The sequence below is a fragment of the Atta colombica genome, unplaced genomic scaffold, assembly GCF_001594045.1.
Source record: "Atta colombica isolate Treedump-2 unplaced genomic scaffold, Acol1.0 scaffold150, whole genome shotgun sequence".
NCBI classification, from domain to species: domain Eukaryota; kingdom Metazoa; phylum Arthropoda; class Insecta; order Hymenoptera; family Formicidae; genus Atta; species Atta colombica.
This window is the reverse complement of record NW_017259240.1, coordinates 2,128,409-2,135,796: the sequence shown is the minus strand read 5'-3', so window position 1 is coordinate 2,135,796 and position 7,388 is coordinate 2,128,409. Positions and strand designations below refer to the sequence as shown.

General features: G+C 25.7%; 1 protein-coding gene across 1 annotated transcript in view; it reads right to left on the bottom strand.

Moving 5' to 3' along the window:
* LOC108685349 (multidrug resistance-associated protein 4-like) overlaps positions 1-7,388 on the bottom strand; it is a 22,006-nt gene that overhangs the window by 13,539 nt on the left and 1,079 nt on the right. The gene's annotated exons all lie outside the window — the stretch shown is intronic.

Sequence of the window (7,388 nt, the reverse complement as noted above, 5' to 3'; positions counted from 1 at the left end):
ATATATATATATATATGCTATTTATATAAAATATGATATAGAAGACAAATGATATTTTACTATCAAAGTTCATGTGTTATTAACTAATTCATTAGTTAATTTTTTATATTCATTGTCAAAATTCAATATGGCATGAAAATTATAATCTTAAATTTTAAATTGAAAATTGTAATTTTCCTATCATATGGCTTTTTAATTTAGTACCATTCGATTATATTATGCAAATACGAAAATATTTATTTTTTACATAATGCAGTATAAGAAAGAAAACATCTTTTTCTTGTATTGCATTTTAAATTGTTATATCTCAAAATTTTAAAAATCCTACCAAAACAAAATACATTTTAAAGATAGGAATTAATGCTTTCGCGTGACATTAACAAAATTTAGAAAAAAATTGATGTTGATATTATAAAACATCATATATTTTCAAAATTGAGATTTTTCAAAATTATATTATCCAAATTTCGACAGATTTGTATTTAGCAGGCAAAAATACATTGGAAATGAATATTTATACTCGTGTTGCAAGAAAAAGTGAAAATTTATCAGACAGTGTAATTATTCAATTAGTTTAATAAAGGCAATTTATTTAGTAACATACTACACAAAAGCTTCGTTATCAAAGTTCTTTCAGATGTCTTACTTCATGTGGAAAAATCAATTTTACTCATAAATCTCGCTAGAGGAAAAACTATTTAACATTTTGACGCGTAAGGAAAATACAGAATTTATCGATCACTGATCGGATAATCTGTGACTATGCTTAACATCTAAGGAATAATAGTATTAATAAAATAATAGTAATAGATAAAAGTAATAGTAATAGATAAGATCATAACGTGTAAAGTTCGTTATCTTCATTATGTTTAATTAAAATATTGTTGTTTAATTATCATAAATTAAACTAATCTTTTGAGAATTACGTTTCTTATTTATGACTCGAAAATATATATTTAAAACTGTTATATATCTCACAAAACCGTTTCGGCATTTCTTTACGTGTAATTAAATGATTTAATTTACATTTACGTAATACAATTTAATCCTTTTATGCTCGTTTCTACTAATGTAAATTAATTTTAATTTCGGTTCATAAAAATGAGCTTATTTTCTCTTTGTCTAATTCTAAGTCTCTATAAATCAGAAAAAGTATTAAAATTAAAAAGTATTAAAGTTAATCTACATTAAACAAAGTGTCGTAAGATTGCAAATGTAAATACACAACCAAATAACGAAAGCTTCAACTTCTGGATCTTAATGCTTAAATAATATTTTCAGTGATAATATTTAATGTGAATTTATACACATACTCAGTTCTGTAATCTACATTATTGAAAACGAGCAATATTTTTACAGGAAGAAGATTAAAAGAGACAATTTTATTTCTTTCAAGACTGAGCTGCAGCGCAAATTTTTGCTCCTCTGAATTTATAGTATAATTTTTATTATATATAAAAGCGAAGCGTTCAAGAATTCAAAGGAAATCTGTTCAAATTTTTAATAATTTTGGATTATATTAAACCTGAAATTTTGGACTTATTTTAAAATATTTGTATATAAATATGTAAAATAAATCATGATACTTTCTTAAGAATTTCGATCAGCGTCTAAAGTTACATCAACCTACAATTCTGCAGACTTGCTGTGTATATTCGCAAGTCTGAACTAAAAAGAAAGGCGATTTTTAATATTTTTACATAATTCAGAAATTATTCTGATCAAAGGATTGAAGGAAGACTGATAAAAAATCTCCCGTTCACTACCAGAAAATATTATGAATCACATATGAAGCCTGATTATCCTGAGACATTTTCCAAAATGTGATATACATAACGGGATGACAAAGCTGTCCGCATGATGTCATTATAAAGAGTAATTAGATTCAATAATTAAAATTCCAATATAAGAAAGTGCAAAGTCGAAACATCGATTTGCCGATCTACAGTTTACGTCGGATGTTTGAAATAAAATTCTATTTGAAACTTCTCATATTTTTCTTCTCTCGTATATATGTGCATGTATATACATATATATTTTAGTATATAATCTATACATCAATCTACATTACTTATATATGCATAATTATTTAATTTATTTATATATGCTTACTTTTATAAATTTGTATATACAATATAAATGTAATGTTCAAATTTAATTTTATGCATGTTTATATATAAATTAAATAAAAATTTATTTTATATTTTAATTTATCCAAATATTTTTTATATTGTATATATAAAATTGCAAAATGATAAATAAAATTCTACGCGGAAAAATTTCCGATTTCTTGCTGAAGTATCTAAAAATTTAGTTAGATACAAATACAGCTCAAAAAATAAATGTTGGACTGTCTGAATAATTATGTAGAAGTTCAAACTGGTTGCTAGAATGTTACAATTTTTTTCAGCATTGCTCATTATACTTGATTTTCGTACATTAATTATTTTGATAGTACAACAAAATTTTCAGATCTGTAAAGATTTTTTATCTGAAAAATAAATCGAATCTCTTATATTGTAATTATTTTTATCATATCGAGGTTTGGTTCAACATGCAAATGATAATCAAAAATTCCTTCATCACAGACAATGTAATGAAGTGTTCCACATTAAAAATCCTCCGCGAGGACAATGAAACAGGTGCAAGGCTGGACTTTGTATACGCTTTACATCGACACGATTACTTTGGATGACTTATGTCACAACATTTCATATCATTGCGTTACAAATTGTTCGTGATGACAGGACAAACAAACGTTTCGTTGATAAGAATTATCTTCAACATACAAATCGGTTTGCATCAATGAGTCACAGTAAACTATGTATTGAGAAAAAGTAATGAAGAGAAAATAAAAAAAAGAAATTGTTAATTTTTAATCAACATATAAAGAAATATTGACAAATAATTGCGATTACTAAGAAGCCATTGTCATTTTCTTAAATGCGTGAAATGTTGCAATTTGTCGTAAGAACCAATAAAAATGCTTTATGCAAATTTGATTAACGCGTGCATCAAGAAATGGCAAAAAGTTTCCTCGAGACATTTAATGGAGTCGCGTCGCCTGATAAGCGTCTGTAATCGTGAGACATGTAAAATGTGAGCGACATTTCCAATAAATCTTTAGGAGTGAGATCCAGATAGATAGTAGGAATCATGCTGTTCATCATATAATCATATAAAAATCATGTAAATCATGACTCAATCATGTCAATCAATGCACGACGAGAATGTCTTTGAAAATAATATATACAATGTGTGAATGCAAAAAATATTCATATAAAATTTTTTTATAGGGAGCCTTGTTTATAGAAAACTAACATTAATTAGCAATTTTATACGATGAATATATTCTGACATTAACAAACAAGCTTCGCTGTATTCCTGACTTTAGAAATTTCTTGACTATACTTTTTGAGCGTCCAAACAAATATAATTTTTAATTTCCGCTTATTTTTAAGATGATGCATTACCTATAATTAATAGATTTTTTTTAAATAGATATAATTTTGGAATAGATAATTTTGAGATATAATTTTGAGAAACACAGTTTACTTTCTTTATGAATAAATTGTTAATTTCTCAGTAAGAAATAACCAATTAAACGTTGAATCGACGTTGAATTGGTGTCGAAATCATCGATATCGATTCAACATCAATTCAATGAATCATGTTTCACTGGATAATGTCTACTCTTTAAAAATATGATATTTTTTAAATATTTTCATTAAATATTTTGCACTCACTTTACATCATAATAATTACACAATAATGTACATATATTTAAATACATGTTACTAAAAAGATAGAATGTGCAATTATGTTGAAATTTAATAATCCATAAACAATTCAGTAAAGATGATGAAAAAAATTCTCATATTATCACATATTTTTAAGAATTATTTTAAATTTATAAAAATTTTTTTAGATTTTTTATAAGTTTTCTTTACAAAATTATAAAATAATAAATCTTAAAAATCTCGAATTATTTTAAAATTAAAGTAGATATAAAAAAATTTTATTAAAAATACAATTTTTCACTTCTGAAAAGTATTTTAATTTTTATAAAAGATCTGAGAAATTTTTTTAAAATTATACAGAAAATAGTTTTGAAAAACTATAATTTACATAACAATTCTAAAATATAGAATATTTCAGAATTCACATATATGAAATTTTTTATTAATGTAGACAGCAATTTCTATAAAAAAAAAATTTCTAAAATACAAAAATTTTGAAATCTATAAAAGTTATATAAAAAAATTAAAAAAGAAATTTTCAGGATCGAAATTATAAGAGCACATAATTTCTATTTCTTTATTTCTTCATTGAAGGTTGTTGACCGGCTTAATTTAGAGATTAACTAACTCATTATTGTCTCAACTATTTTATCTACTGTATGTAGAACATAGCTTTCTGGATTAATCCAGAAGCAAACGCAATTGAGTCCGAATAAACTTCGCGAAAAAACAATAGCGAGAAAACGGCATGAATATATCGAGCTTTGCTATGTGTTAGATCAATGATTAAAGAAAGAATAATTGGCGGGATCGTGAACGTTATATAATATGATTGTCTTTAATAGAACCACGGTGTGCAGAATCGTTCACCAGACAGAGTCGTAATCAAGTGAACTGTCGCGCCCCCGGTATCTCCGCAAATTCAGCAATTAAAAATTTCGCAAGTCGCGGCAATTATCGTGATCTGAAATGGCTATAACTGGATTAATTAATGGATTAACTTAAATTAAAAATAAATATTTAAAATGTTCTTAAGATAAGAGGACCTAGCAAACATGCAAGTAGTTCGCTAGTAAAACATCGATCATCTCGAGCAAGAAGGCTGAAGCATTAATTTTAACTTACTTTTGAATGTAAACTTTTTAATTTTTCTTTTAAGTTAAAAAATTTTTTTATCTCTTTTAAATATCTTAGAAAAATAATAAGATATAAAAAGATTAAGGACATAAACTCGTAATTTCGTAAACTGTTTATATTTTAAGACCATCTTAAGTAATTTCTTAAGATGCTAATAAAGCCCTCTGATTGATTTATGCGGTTTTGCTTTATGCCATAAGCTTAGATAGATGTTTTAACTACAATAGATGTTTTAACCCTTAAGTCATAAGAAATTGACCAATTACAGTCAAATATTCTTCTCGCATTTGATTGTAATTGGTCAATTTCTTATGGCTTAAGACTTATTAAAAAATAAAAACCTAAAAACCTATCTCGCTATCTGCAAGTCGCAAATCGCGTTGATGTCATGGCCGAAGCCATTCATGCGCTTTAAACACATCAGCGTCCAATGCAAATATATCACATGTGAATAAAAAAATTAAACATTTAATTTACTTAATCTATATTGTAGTTATATAATCTTATTTTAAAAAAAATTAGAACATTTTGATCAAAAAAATAATTATTTTCAAAATTAACTTTTTTTTTAACTTAAGTTAATTCAATATAATTGACTTAACTTACGTTAATTTTTTATTCCTTTTAACTTAACTTTATTAATTTTGTAAAGCCATTAACTTTAACTTTATTCAGTTAAAAAAAAAAACATTATCTTCCCCAATCCTGCTTTTGACATTACATCAAAAAAACATCAAAAACTATACGTAAGAATAATGACAGAACGACGTCAGAAGTTGATAAAATTGATTCAATATCCGAATACATTGTTCAATCGAATTGAATCGAACCGAATCGTTTATAAACCATTCATAAACATGTAGATGTTTGACACTACTTGAAGCGGAATATAAATAAACATAAGAAAAAATATAAGAAATGTCTTGAAGAATACGTGCTGATTTAATGCAATATTAAAATCTTTCGAATTTAAAATATATTTCAACATTTAATATTCATCATCGGATTAATATTAAGCTAAATATTATAACTTAATTTCTGCTTCTTTCAGAAACACAAGAAGAATTGAGAAATATGAATGTAAGAATACGGAGTTTTTGGAAGAGTCGAGGATTTCAAAACTTTTGTAATCTTATTCATAATCGAGTTCTTATAAACGACAATTAATGAATCAAGATAATTGTTCTCATGAATGACTTCCAACATCTGAAGAATTGCGAGAGAATCCAGGAAAGAGAACTAAAATCATAAAAGAATGGGAAAAAATTATAGACGCTGAATAATAAATGGATAGGCAACTCGGGCGTGATATACATAGCAAGCAACTCTATATCAGCTTATCGACATTTAGAAGCAATCACGTACGATTCTAATGTGTGAAGGCCAATGCATTTTAGTGGCTCATAGAATTTCGAATTTAGATTGTCGCCTAAATCTGCGAATTGAAATAATAAGATGTATTGAAATAAAATTGAATAATAAAATGCTATGAAAGAAAAAAATTTTCTAGATAACGTCAAGACTTTTATAGGTAACGTCAGTTCCAAATTTAAAATGTTTCCCTGTTCATTATACTTGCGTCTTATATAATTATTTTAATAAGCAAAATTATTTTCCTCTTTTTTTATCTAGCTAAATTTTTAGATACATATATTTCAGCAAACTTTGTTTTTCTTTTTTTTTGTGTTTTGCTATAATTTTTTAAATAATTTTTTCAGAGGCAAATTCTTCAGACCAGAAAAATTCTTGTGCGTCAAAGATATTAAAACGTACCAAAAATATTAAAACTTCATTAACGATTATTACTTTAAATTATTATTATGAAGACAAACTTTATTTTTCGTGAGAGTTGTTGATTAAAATATATATTTGAATTAATAGAATTATATCTTCAAGTATGTATACAAGCATATTTCTTCAACTTAATTTATTCACTTCTGTAATTCATTTAACCATCTTTTTAATTTATTCAGTCATCATGGTCGAAGCCTTTTGCGATTCAGAAATGTATGAAATTAAATATAAATTTAAAAATTTAAATAAAAATATCCAAGTATCTTCATAATGTTAAGCATTTTAACATTACGAAATGCCAAAGAAGCTCGATACCAATACAATACGAACATTCCTCCTTCTGATATTGGCGTTCATCGCGCAGGATATTATGAGACACTTGGTGGACGATAACATATTCAAGATACATCGTGACGTAATCTTGTCATGACGTAAAATACACGAGGAATGGAAGATATCAAGCAGAAACGAGCTACGATCGAAAACGACTGAGCGTAATTAATGTACCGAGTGTTCCACATTTTTCAATCGATATAATAACAATAACAATAGCAACAATAATAATAACGTTACAAATCAGAAATAAAAGTCCTAAACTCAAATTAGATCTTTAATGCTTAAACAATTCCATAATTTGTATATAATTTCTGTACAATTTTAATAGTAATAGTAATAGAAACAATAATAAAATGAATAATAATAATATTAATATTGATT